The sequence below is a fragment of the Protopterus annectens genome, chromosome 2.part0 (genome assembly GCF_019279795.1).
Source record: "Protopterus annectens isolate FY-2018-M chromosome 2.part0, PAN1.0, whole genome shotgun sequence".
Classification (NCBI taxonomy): Eukaryota; Metazoa; Chordata; order Ceratodontiformes; family Protopteridae; genus Protopterus; species Protopterus annectens.
The window spans coordinates 1329395644-1329409892 of record NC_056728.1 but is presented as its reverse complement, the minus strand read 5'-3'; positions in this window follow the sequence as shown (position 1 = coordinate 1329409892).

The window sequence follows — 14249 nt, the reverse complement described above, 5'->3', positions numbered from 1 at the left end:
GGTAGTTTATAACATGGGGAAAGAAACATGCTCGGGCATATATTAAAAGATGGAAAAATACAATAAATTCGAAGGAACCTGAAAATCCTATCAACAACTGTTAATAGTATAAAGAACATTAAAAGAGGGTTAGGTGTTTTTAGAATGGTGTATGCTACTTGACATGTGTGTTGTTATTATTGTAGAAGACACAAGAATATTATGGGAAAAAAATCATGTTTACCACCGATCCAGTCAGAATGAATTCCAGTTATGTGGAGTCCACATGGAATTTCTATATTGCAATGCACCAGGAGAACTGTGTATGTTGTGTTGTCAACATTAGTGGTGCTTGCACAGATGATGCTCATCCTAGTCAACCTAGGTCCATACTGAAGTACAAGAAAAAATATATGACATGAACCAGGAGAAGATAAAAAATGTTATATAAACAAAAGTACTTTCTGCAAGGAAAAATGAAGTGTCTCCATATTTGAGTAAGATAGTGAGAGAAAATGAGGGGATAGTCATAGGATCATAGGAAGTTCCTAGGCTATTGGCCTTGAGGCCCTTACAAGCCTAACCAATAATTTAGCCCATGTTGTAACAAGTCAGCACTCTATGCCACTGTCCAACAGGGACATAAGTGGAATCCCAGGGGTGTATTTTCTGTTCCCCATCCAGTTATCCAGGTTGTGCTTAAAAATATTTAATGAGGTACTCTGCATTACATTGAGAGGGACTCTATTACACAAAAGGGGGAGTCTCTGGGACACAAATATGTCCCCCCCAACAAGTCCTATTGATGCCACAGATGAGTTTGAGGTCTCATGTGCTTGTTACTTGAGTGGAGCTTGACTTGCGAATATGCAGCAGACCCATCAGGATGGGGTCTGAGATTGCTTTGATTGCCAGACAGAGGTCACCTCTGAGGAGTCTGTAGGAGACTAAGTAGAGGGACAGGGCTTTTAGCCTCTCTATGTAGGATACATGTTTCAGGCCCTGGATTCCCTGGGTGAGAAATCTCTGTGGTATTTCCAGCTGCTGCACGTGCTTTGTGAGGTGCAATCTTGTAAGGGAAGAATACAGGGATGTTATGACCACCTTGTTCCTGGATGAGATACCTTTACTAATGAGGTGGGTCATGTAGAAAGCTTTCCATACAATGGAGGCAATATGGTGGTCAAAAGTCAGTTTGCTATCAACCCGGGTTCCCAAGTCCCTCACTACTGATTGTGTGCTTAGTGCCTTATTATCAATGTGATAATTTGTGGGGATGCCATTCTCCCCAAAAGGGATGAGGAGGCATTTTTTGGCATTTGGTTTGAGGCCATGTTTTTGGCACCGGTCATTTGTTTGGGTGAGACTCTCTTGGAGGATGCCACATCACCACGGGAATTGATGACAGCACCCAGCTTGCAGTCATCTGCAAACTTGGTCAACCATAGCCCATTAGATTTGGCCTGCACCTCTGAGAAGTATATCCCAAACAGCAGTGGCCCCAAGACTGAATCCTGGGGTTCACCGCTTGTTACAGGTCTAATACTTGAGGTGGCTTCCCCTATTTTGAGTAGGTGGGTTCAATCAGTGAGCCAGTTTGCTACCGATCTGGTAACATATGGATTGATGCCTGGTTGCGAGACTTTATCCATTATAACGGGGGGGGGGGATAGTATTGAAGGCCTTGGCCAGGTTAAGGTAGGTGGTGTGCACCATCTTCACCTCGTCTATGGCCTTGGTGACCATCTCAAAGAAGTTGACCAAATTTAACAGACATGACCTCCCCTTGACAAAAGCAAACTTTGTGAAATCAAGTGTCTGGGGGTTGCAAATGTCCTTGTTAATGAGGTCCATGATAATCTGCTCCATGGCCTTTCATATCAGGCTAGTTAGGCTGATGGGTCTATAATTTCCTGGATCGATGAATGTTCCACCTTTGTGCAAAAGGATGACAGTTGCTGTCCTCCACTCAGCTGGGATGAAGCTGGTACTCAGGGTTTGGATGAATAGGGTGCCTAATGGTGTTGCAAGTTCCTGCCTGAGTTTATGTAGGATGCAGCCTGGGATGTTATTGGGTCCCATGGAGGCTGTATGTTTTGCCTTTGAGAAGGCAGTGATGACTTTCTCCCTAGATATAAGAGGATGAGGCAGCTACTGGGGATGTCCTGTTCTACTGATGGGGGGAACAGAGGAGTGAAGTTTTCACTGAAACTGTCTGCCAGCAAGTTGGCTATATCTACAGAGTTTGTGTATGTGGTGTCCTTGACCAGTTCTGGGTGCTTCACTTGAGATTGTGGACATATGTGAAGAAAGCCTTATGATTGTCTTTAGTAGATGAGGCCAGTTTGGACTCAAAGTTTCCTTTGGTGGATTTCACTAGTGCACTTATTTGCTTGTTCAGACTAAGGAGAGATTGCTTCCAATTAGACACCTGTTTCTTCTTGGTCCTGGACAGCAATTTTGTCCTTTTATTATAGAGTTTATTTATTGTAGATGCCCACCAGACAAGTTTACTCTTCCTTGAGGAGGATGGTTTCATGCTGTCTGGTATTCCTGATTCCATGCAGCTATATAAATGCTGATATAGTACTTTGGTGTAAGTTTGGACATATGTGCCAGTTTCTGTGGAGAAGGAGGGGGCTGTGAAGCTATTTCTACCTTCCCTCAGGAGGTTGTAATCAGCTTTGGAGAAGTTTCTTTGTCTGACCCTAGCTGGAGGGTGGGGGGTCGGGGGAGATAGTGAATTTGAAAGTGACTGCTTTGTGGTTGGATCTTACCATAGATGATGATATTGTAGGGATGCTGCTGTGGTTACTCATGTTGATTAATACCAAGTCCAAGGTATGTTTACCTCTTGTAGGGATGTCAGCCAACTGGTCCAAGGCATTTGCCATTGACAAAATCAAGGAATCTCTGGACATTTGTGTTTTGGCATGAGTATTTCTTCCAAACTATGGTTGGATAGTTAAAGTCACCCAATATCAGGGTAAAAGGCTGAATCTTGATAGATTTGAACAGGTCCAGATAGGTGGAGTGGACATCTTGAGTCAGAGTTAGAAAATAATAAATGAGAAAGGGAAGGGGATCAACAAGAAACAATATTTGAGGTAGTAAAGCAGTATATAAAGGACATTTAGGAAAGGGGAAATAAGAGAGGCAGATATGGAAAGTAAATAAAGTAAAAAAGAGAATGAGATTATGGAAAAATATAAATGTAGGAGACTTTAATGAAATTTTAAAAGATTTGGATATGGCGAAAGCTATAGGAATAAATGGAATTGAGTATTATATGTATTATAATATGGAAGAATGTCAAAAAATTTTATTTTGTGGAAGTACTGAATGGGTGGTTAGAAAAAAAGGATAATTAAAAAAATGTGTATATATATATATATATATATATATATATATATATATATGGGGGCTATAAAATTTATATGGAAAAAAAGAGGATTAAAAACTGATAGTACTGAAAAATACAGATTATAAAATATTTATGAGAATAATAGGGAGAAGATCAGGAAATGTTATGGGTAGGTTATTGCTGGTGCCTATGATTTTTGGAAAAAGGAAAGAAGTCAAGATTTATTACAGGTATTAAGAGAGGTATTAGATGATATTATAAATAAAAAGTAGAAACTAAAATAATGGTAGGAGATGTGAGTAAAGCATTTGACAGAATACAATATGAGGAATTGTGGAGTATATTAAGAGATTATAATGTAAGTCATAAAATAGTAGAATAATAATAAAAATAAAAATAATTTAAGAATAATATTACATGGATGCCTAAGTAAAGAAATAAAAATAAAAATAAAATTGGGGATAAGTTAGGGTTTTCCAGCAAACAGTATCTTAATTGCATTAGTTATGAATGTGAATGTAAACAAAATGAATAGAGGATGACATAGGTAGTGTACATCCCAATTAGTCTTACTTAGTGTGAGGTGCACCTTTCACCAAAGCTAGAGCTCTAACTACTTTTTGCTGAACAGTTGCATGATTCTTCCCATTCATTGTTTTCTCTTCACCTTTTCTAGTTGATTTTTCAGGCTCTCTAAGTTTCTTCTTTGCTGGCACCCAGGCAGTGGTACTTACTAGTCTGCAACTGAATTTATTAAAAGTGGTAGTGTTTCTGGTCCTTAGCTTTCAATTTCTTTTGCACACTGGAGAGCTGAATTTAAGCTGCCGATCAGTCTGCAGCCATCTAGGAAGTCAAGAAATGAATTTCTTGAGTAGTTTTGTGGGTGGGCAAATATAAAATACACCTGTAGTCTGAAGCATTTATTGAGAAAGTGACTTTGGGAGGAGATGTGATGAGAGACGGTCTAAAGTTAAAGGGGATTATATCTGTTTTAGAAAAAGATTACAGATGGATGCTAAAAGCATGCAAAGTCAGGGATTATATAACATTAGAAATATGGGATGCAATCTATGGTTAGTTTGGTTGTAGCTAGTTTATCTTTTTAAGGAGGTATTGCACAATTTTTCTGGACATTGATTTGAGGTAAAAGGAAGGGTGTTGCATGTTGCAGCATTCCAGTCTGTGGAATGTAATTATGTGGCGGATGTGTTATTTGAATGTTTGGAAAAGTAAAAAAGGGTAAGTTTTAGTTACACTTAATTGTTTACCCAGCTCTTTCTGATAGTGGTGAAAGGTAAGCTATTTGAACCCAGAGCTAAATAGTTCTTATTGACCTTGCTGAATTAAAGGTGTTTTCTTTAATAAATGCATTTTAACATTCATTGGTGGCCAGAATGCAGGTAGTTATGAGGCGATATTGTTTTACTTTGAGTGGTTAGCTTCACTTTTCTATAGCTGAAGTCCTTTATTGCATTAGGGAATTTATTCTTTAATTTCTGGTGTCAAGCAGACCTTCTGTAAGCTTTAAGCCTTCAGCCAGAGTAGGAAAAGTGAATACTGTGTTGGAGATTGCAGGTTGTATAAGCTGGATGAACATGTCAGTGGGTAGTGTTCAGAATAGAGATGAGCTCACTTAATAGCAGAAAGTTATTCAGAATAGAGCTGAGTTCACTTAATAACAGAAAGTTTCTGCAAAGAGGGAAGATTCCACTTTATTGTTTGATGTATCTTGGAGGTATTAACTGTTAAGATACCCAATAACTTTCACATTAGACAGCTCAGCATAGTACAACAATCTCCTTTATTACAAAGAAAGGCACATATGTGGGAGGCTAGGAAATTGTGGACCTTTTTCCCTGAACAGAATCATACAATCATTATACCTTTTCTGATAGTAGCAAAATTATTGTAACAATCTTAGAACAACCACTGACCAACTAAAAATGAACATTACATCATTAATTTTGCTAATTAAGATCTCTTGACTCCTTGTTTGTGACTTTTCATATTTGGCATGAGTTCCGAATTCCCTAATAGATGTTTCTACAAAGAATATCACTTTTTATATTTCTGCCATGCTGGCAGTTTGATATTTGGCAGGAGGTAAATCAAATGCATTCTGAAAAGCACTCAGGAATCCATCTTGTAATGAAAGCCGGTTAAAATGAAATGCACACACTAACATTTTCCCTTCATATTCCCCCATCTGATGCTGTAAATCACTCAAATGATAATATTTCTTTATGACTGGACAATGATTACATAACCTTAGATGAATGGAACTTTTTCACTTGTTATCAGATACTCTTCACACATGATTTCCTTCTGCCCTTGACATGAACAATTTTTAATGCAGTCATTTCAAAAATATAGTCTTATTAGCAATAAAAATGTCTACATCTTGATGGAACAAAAATACAATCTGAATACTATATCTTAAGTTCTACATTTTCTGTCTTTACACTGATTTTTCCATTCCCATGAACCCATGTGTATCTATCTATCTATCTATCTATATATATATATATATATATATATATATATATATATATATATATATATATATATATTTCACTAAAATCTAACAATACTTTATTTTCACCTTCTACTATATTATGATTCTTACCAATTGTGGTCAGAGGTGGTGAGTCAACTTTTTGCATTTGCAGTGTAACATTTCTAGATTTTAGACACTTTAAAATGCAAATATTTATCATGAGAGGAATAAGATAATAGCTATAAACATGAGAAACTTTAAAATGCCTCTTCCCTATCCAGAGAAAAGATTAACCATGCCCACTGGTAACTTTAACCCAGCCACACATAATCTACTACATCATTTACCTACTATATCTTCTATTCATTCTTGATGCCTATATAGCAATAGCTCTAAGGCTATACCTTACTTTCAGAATCTTGAATCTGTTGCTCTCCAGCTTTCTTTCACAACTGCAAAACTACATTTCTGTATTGTTCACACATTTGCTATTATCCCATGTCATCAATTGTATTCTTGTTTGGCTTGAATACTTAAAATCTAACATCTGTATAACTAGTATTATCTATTAATGTAGTGTTCTGTACCATCACTGATTGATTTCTACATTTTGATTCTGTAGCTTTATCATGTTTTGTTTTTTGAAGCTTTTCTCCCTGGGTCTCTACTGAAAATGGGCTCACCCTGGCCCAGTAGACCTCCTAGTAAACAAATACAAATAAATAAATAAATAAACTTTACTATCAGCTTCTTTAGCATAGGAACATTTGGCAACTTTCTGAATTATTTCTAGGTGACTATGAATGGCACCGGTGTTATCAGGAATAAATAAGCAGCACTCCTTATTAATGAGCTTGCACATACCTCCTTTAGAAGTGAGGGTGAAATCAAGTGCTACGAGGTTCTGTGGTACCACACTGCACATTGCAGTCAATTCCAGAGTAATCAAATTAATGGGCTCACAGGTGGAATTACTCAAAATTTCTAAAAACTTACTTAAATTTCTAAGCTCCCATATCAAATTCACCACTCCATAAGCAATTATAATTCCTGCTGCAAAATTGACCACATCACCATGATTCATATGAGCACGCTATTTAAAGCAAGTAGTCTTTTGAATAGTATTTTCATAAAACTAGGAGGCATCTATTTTTCCAGCTGGGTCTGGAATGTCTTTAGTATGTCTCCTGCAATCAGGGCTGGCCTTTGGTTAACTGGTGCCCTAGGCAAAAGGTCTCCACAGCACCACCAATACCACTTGGTGCCCCCATCCTGATATACCTACACTATCCAGATTACTGAAAAAGTGCCCCTGCTACAGCGGCGCTCTAGGCAGCTGCCTAGTTGGCCTATGCCTAAGGCCAGCTATGCCTGAAATGATCATTATTCATCTTTTCCTTCAGGTAAAACCACTGTATGTAGTATAGGTGGAACAATATCACCTATACAACAACCAGACCAATTTGCAGGTAACCAGGGATAAGCCTGACTTCCACAAAAGTAGTACTATTCATGTAATGCTACCATGCCCTGCCCTCCAATCCCATCATGAATTCTCCAGGTAAAATTGCAAGCATTATTTCCAACAAAAAGTGTTCCATATTTATGATAGCAAGCATGTCATTTAATACTTAAATTAAATTGATATTTGAAGTTGTACTACTGTAAACCGGGTAGAAGCATGTTTTGTCATTTGCTTTCAGATGTTGAATTGTTTGTCCCCAGTTCATGCAGAGTCAATCACCAATCACCAACCAAAAGCATTAACTGAAGATTTCACAAATGAGTTTTATTTGGAAAAAAGAAATGTCTATGTCAGTGTCCAAAAGACACAATGAGTCTGCGATGTTGAATTTGAAAACAAGAAAAAACACTCTCAACACTAAAGCAGCAGCACTGGAGTTTACTTCTGACTAGGATGAAGAAGCAGAGTCCCATAATTTCACTTCCTGGCCTGTCAAAAAAGGTAACTTAATGGCATTCAATCTGGATGGCAGATGTGGAGCCAAGTTGAATGGCAAACAGTTCATAGCTGGTTTCAGAGTTGATGTGGATGGCAAAACTTCATTGGCTGTCATTTTTGGTTGCAATAGCCGTTTTCTTTTTGCATCTGGTTTTCGTGCAGATGGGTTCTACTGGTTTACATAAAAAGACGTCAGTGGAATCTTCATCACAAAGGAGGGTCTTATTGACATGTGACACACAGATTCAGGTGGGGAGGCACTCACAAAGGATGGCAGTAGCAGTTGTCAGCATATCCAAGTATGGTCCTTTCCATTTGGGGCTAAGTGAGTTTCTTCAGGAGTTACTTTAATGTAGATACAATTTCTGGGCTGCAAGTCATGATTGTCCTAGTCTGTAGGTTGCTGGACTACATGCAACATGGTTTTGCAGTAAATTTGCAAAGTAGAGCAAAGAGATTTGAAGTATAAAAGTTTGGCTCATCAACATTTTGCAATGCTAAATTCTATGGAAAGGGTGTAGCAGGCATTCTTATGGATCCACCCATAAGGATTTCATGATGAGACAATTTTCAAGTGTTGCTGAGTATACTTCTTATATTAACTGAAACTAAGGGAAAAGCTCCTGGCCATTTAAGACCAGTTTCCTCACAAACATTAGCTAGTCGGATCTTAATGGCTTGATTAGCTCTTCCCTCTATCCCTGATTTTTATGGTCCATAGAGACAATGAAACTGAGATTTCACATTCAGAATTTTACAAGTCTGCTGTATTACTTGACTAATAAAATGAGTACCCTGATCTGATTGGATACTACAACGAACACCAAATCTTGAAATTAATTCAGTTAAGAATTTCTTGGCAACTGTTCTAGCATCATTTTTCACACAGGGCTATGCTTCTGCCATCCAGAAAAATGTCAATAACTAACGCATACTTAAAGTTCTGCACTTGGGGATGCTCTGTAATGTCCCACTGCAGGTAACAAAATGGTTCTCAAGGCTTTTTCAATGATTGAATAGGTGCAGGTATAGATTTAGACAAATTTTACTCTAAACAAACTGCACAAGTATTTACAGAGTGTTGAGCAACGTTTGAAATAAGAGGTAAATACCAATCAGTCAAAATCTGTTTTATTAAAGTATTTTTGCGCAAATGAAAAGGTAAATGGTAGGCTTTTACCAACTGATTTAAGACATTTTGTGGGGCTACAAGTCATCTATCCGGGTGGTGCCACTAAAGTTCTGGGGATCAATTACAGCCATTGCTTATCCACCTCATTTTTTTCAGAGACCTCTGTCTGATTCTGAAAAGATAATTCCTGTAAAGAAAATTTGTTGTTAGTTTCATTTAGTTGCTGCATAAATATAGCCTGAACAGGATAAGAAAATGCAGCTTGTCTTGCCACCATTTCTGCAAAAGTATTATTCTTTGTTACAAAGGAATTGTCTGTATTATGTTTGGTGCACTTTACCACAGCAAGTTCCTATGGTAATAAGAAAGCTTCTAACAAATCATGAACAAATACAGCATTTTTAATAACAGTTCCTACTGATGTTAAATAACCATGCTGTTTCCAAAGTGTTCCAAAATCATGGATCACTCCATAAGCACAACGGGAATCTGTGAAAATTGTTATTGACTGATCTTTGCCAGTTTTACAGGCTTCGGTCATAGCTACAAGCTCGACTGCTTGCGTTCACAAATTTACATTTAATTTTCCAGTTAAAAATCTGTCCTGTGAAGAAATGGAAAAGACTGCTATAAGTTCACCATCATCTCATTGAACACAGAAGCCATCCTCAAAAAGAATTAGATCTGGATTCTGCAAAGGACATCTTTCAAACCTTACCCAGGAGAAAGCACACTGTTAGGAACAACTACACAGTCATGAGGTTCTCCTTTATCTACTACAGGAGGTAAAGAAGAAGGATTTAGTAGTGGACAAACAATCTGCAGAGGATTATTAATAAAGACAATTCATATTTAGACAATCGTGCTGCAGACAGATATCATAACAAAGTTTCTACAGAATGTGGAACTGTAATGCAAGTCTCGTATCCAAGCATTAGAGCAGCCACCATTTCCACTAAGTGCTCTGTTGCAGCCACTGCCCTACAGGAGTGGGGGAGGGCTGCAGCTACAGGATCAAGATTCATATGGAAATAAGCAATAGATATATAACCATCATTTCTATGTTGTGCTAATAATCCTAATACTTTATTTCTTTTACTACATAGGTTCATAGGTGTTTACTAGGCTAATGACCACAAGGGCCTTTTTAAGTTTAGTATGCATCCCAAATCTCTGACAAGTTCTGATACCCTTGATAAGTGCAATCAAGTGCTTGGGAGCTGAAACATTTACAAGCTAGGGCCTGGGAGATGACCCATTTACAAATTGTCAAAGTCCATTAGAGACATAGGTGCCAAACCAGGGATGAATTCCCTGTTCCCCATCCAATTGTCCAAGTTGCACCTGAATTGGGTTTGGGAAGAACTCTATCACATGGATGGGGAGCCTGTTCCAGAGACGGGTTAATCACTGATATATATATATATATATATATACCTGAATCTCCAGCAGGTCCTATTTATATCAGAGGCAAGGTTCAAGTCCTTAGAATGGGTAATTCTGGTGCTGTTTGTTTTGCAGATATGCTAGAGGACCATCAGAGTGGGGTCTGACAAGGTCTGTCAGGCATAGATCTCCCCTCAAAAGCCTGTCAGAGACAGAATACAGGGATAGAGCCTTGAGGTGGTCTGCATAGGACATTTTACTTACACCCTGTATTCTTTTAGTGAGGAACCTCTGTGGATGTTCCAATTGTTAGATATGCCTGGCTAGGTACATACCAAAGGGGCCATTGTACTCAAGGATAGGTCTGATGAATGCAGACTACAGTGAAACAATGACTTCCTTGGACTTAGATGCCATACCTTTGTTTATAAGTTGTGCAGCAAAAGAAAAATCTCTCAGAATAATCAGGCATTTAAAAGTAATGCTTTCAATTGTACAAAAGCTTGCTCATGACAGTCCTGCCAGGATAAAAGTTCAGGGATATATTTATTTAACAATTCTAATAGAGGTTTTATTACTTCTGCATAATTAGAAATCCATTGTTGACAGTAACCTATTAGTTCCAAGAAAGCTCACAGCTGTTTTAATGTAGTAGGGCATGGTGCAGTTTTTATAGCAGCAATATGCAAAAGCAGAATCAGTCTAGCATCTTCTTAAATATGAAGTCCCAAGTACTGAATCTGTGACCTCTATAACTGCAATTTGTCTTTGTTAACTCTGAATCCTAAATCTGCTAGCTGAGTCAAAAGAAAAATTATATCCTGTATACAACATACAAAGTTATTGAAGCTACAAGCAACTCATCTACATATTGAATTAGAGTAGAACCACAAGAAAATGTAATCTTATCTAACTGTTTTTTATTTCTCTAAAAAAGAGGAGATTCTAGATACCCTTGTGTAATCTAGTCCAGCCAGGTATACTGTTTCCCTCTATATGTGAATGCAAACAAATAGTGGCTATCTGGATTTATAGAAATGGAAATGAAATATCTATCACTGAGAAAGTTGTAACATCTGATGGTATAGAACTCAGCATTATTGCAGGATTAGGGACAACTGGAAATATTGATACTACTACTACTGCAGTCACTGCACATAGATCTTGTACAACTCTATATGTATCTTTTCCTAGTTTCTTGACTGGTAAAATATGAGTACTACAAGGACTGTGAGCTGGGAAAATGATGGCATGCTGTAATAAGGCAGAAGTAACAGGTTCAGTTCCTTCTTCCACTTCTACCAACAAAGGATACTGAACTACCATGAGCAGGTGCTCACAAGATTTTAATGTTAATGTCATATGCACAGGTTCTATGTCTTTTTTGAGCCCTACCTCAATTTATGGGTAGTTCAGATCTACAGATGGATTGTTTTTAATTCCTTCAAATCAGCATTTTCTACATTTTTCTCTGTTAAAACAGCAAAAAGGACAACTTCATCTGTACAAATGGTATTTCAATGTAATCCTAAGGGCTCATTAGGAATGTCTAGAAATACATGATCTGGCATGCAATACGCAGTACATCTCAATGTATACAATAAATTGCTGCTGACACATTTAAAGGGGCAGAATTTCCTACAATAAAAGCATGTTGATCCTGTAGTGGACCAATTGGAATAGCAACAAGTTTCATTTCTTGATAGTCTAATGGAACTCCAGGCACCCCCACACTCCAAACTATGTGTTCAGAAAATGGAAGGCATTTATCATTTGATGAAGTAATTATAGATTTAGTAGCTTCTGTATCAATATGAAATGGGATAGGTACATTTTGCACTGTAATGTTGACAAAAGGACCAAATTGGTACTAAGGGAAATAACTGTGGTTCCTGCTCATGCCTGTCCTAATGGTTTTGTTGCCAAGCTGGTGGCGACTAAGCAGTATCCCACACAGGAGGGTTACTTTCAGTCTGCTGTGGTACTTTGACATTTGGCAACTTACTTGCTTTTCAGACAGTGAATGTTCATTTTGCTAGTGCCTAATCTGAGCACAATTAAAATAAGTGTTTAAACTTGTGGGACTGTGGTGTAGAAGGCGGATAATAGTTTGGTGATATTGTCCTGGGGGTTGCTGTTGGAAAAACTAGCCTGTACCTCTTCCACTTCCTCAGGAGTCAGTATTGAATTGTTGGTGCTGGATATCTCCTAACTTTTTATTTTGCTTTTTTTTTCTTCCCTAAGTATACTGTCTGCTAATAACCAAAGAAAGGTGGCAAGGCAGAAGCACAAACAAAACTAGTAACCACAAAGAAATGCCTCTGCTATGGTACCCAAAGACATCACAGAACACTTACAGGAAACGTAAACCGAAATTTTATTACAGTCCTTAAGCACTTTCATCTTAAAATAAGACTTCTTCAGAATAACAAATACACTTCTAAAACCAGTATTTATACAGAGTTCAAAGTAATTCATTAAAGCAGAATTTTTACAACACCTCCTGTCACTGTCCCTCTAAAAAACTTAGTGACAGACCACCATTTTCGATTGTACTAGATACAATTTACCACACATACATTTAAAAAATACAGTTAGAGAATCCTACTTTATCTAAAATAGTCAAGAATTTTATGTTAAATTGTATAAAAATATATAAATTTATAAATACATAGCCTTGCATATTTTTTTAGAAAAATTCATTCTCCTAAACACCTATCAAATAAGAACCCTATTTCAAAACTAGAATTTATTTGGCAGGTAGTAAATCAGATACATACTGAAAAATATGTATGAATCCATTTTGCAATGAAAGTGCATTAAAATGACATCTACACTAACTTTTTTCTCTGTACACCTCACCCTTCCCATAGCACTGGGGAGTCCTTTATAATTTCAAATCAGCAGGAACTCAGGGCTGGAAAGTTATCACTTTGAACATTTAGGTGTGCTTTTATAGATATAAAATGCTGGGTATGTTGGTGATCAGAATAAACAGAGAGGTTGTATTGGAAGCTGAGTTATATATGGTAGTCTCTTGGACTAGATGTCTTAGGTTATAGGAGAATTACAATCTGGTGGGTTGGGCTTTGTTTTGCCCAAAACAAGCCAAATTCAGGTGAATTAAGATGTTATCACAACTGGGAAAGATTTGTTTTCAGGTTTCTTGGACTAATGGGACTATAGATAGGGCAGATGTAAAGAACAGTGAGAAAAACATTTATGATTTCAAAGTAGTGGTTGAACAAATACTTGGTTAGCAGCTGTGTATAAGGTGGTATTACTCCTTACTTAGCTTAGGGTATAGGCTGGTGCCTTTATTAATAAGTGAGATAATGCCTCCTCCTCCTTTAGTCTGGTAAGGTTAATTGTTGAAGAGGGGCTCATAATTATTGCTGAATAATTTGAGAAAGTTAGTGCAAGACAGCTTGTTTTGGGGGTATTCTAGAAACTGGAGGATATATTGTTACTAGGGGTTATACACTCGGTTGGTTAACTTCATCCAGCAATTTTTATTTCCTAGAAGGTAGGCCTGTTTAGGTTTGAGATTGTTAATTTTGTACCAGTATATGGATTGCTTGACCAGGTTGCACAGAGAAGTGAAAGTTGCTTCTGTATCTGAAGAAGATTTCTGGTTCCATTTATACCAAGCTTCATGCACATGGTTGAGAAGATACTTAAGTTTTTGGTTACCCGCTTTTGTGGACATCTAAGTAGTCTTTTAAAAACTGAAAAAAATATTTTGAAGATAGAGTAGAGCTTGTGTAAGGTATTGCCTGTGGTGTTGGGGGTCTTCACTTGAGAATATAGGTAACAAGTCTAGAGAAAATTGGTGCTTTTTAAGTTTTGAAATGTTTGGTTGGATCAAAGCCTAAAAAATAGTAATTTTGGTAGAGGCTTGGGAAATGATTAATTGTGAAGATGATGG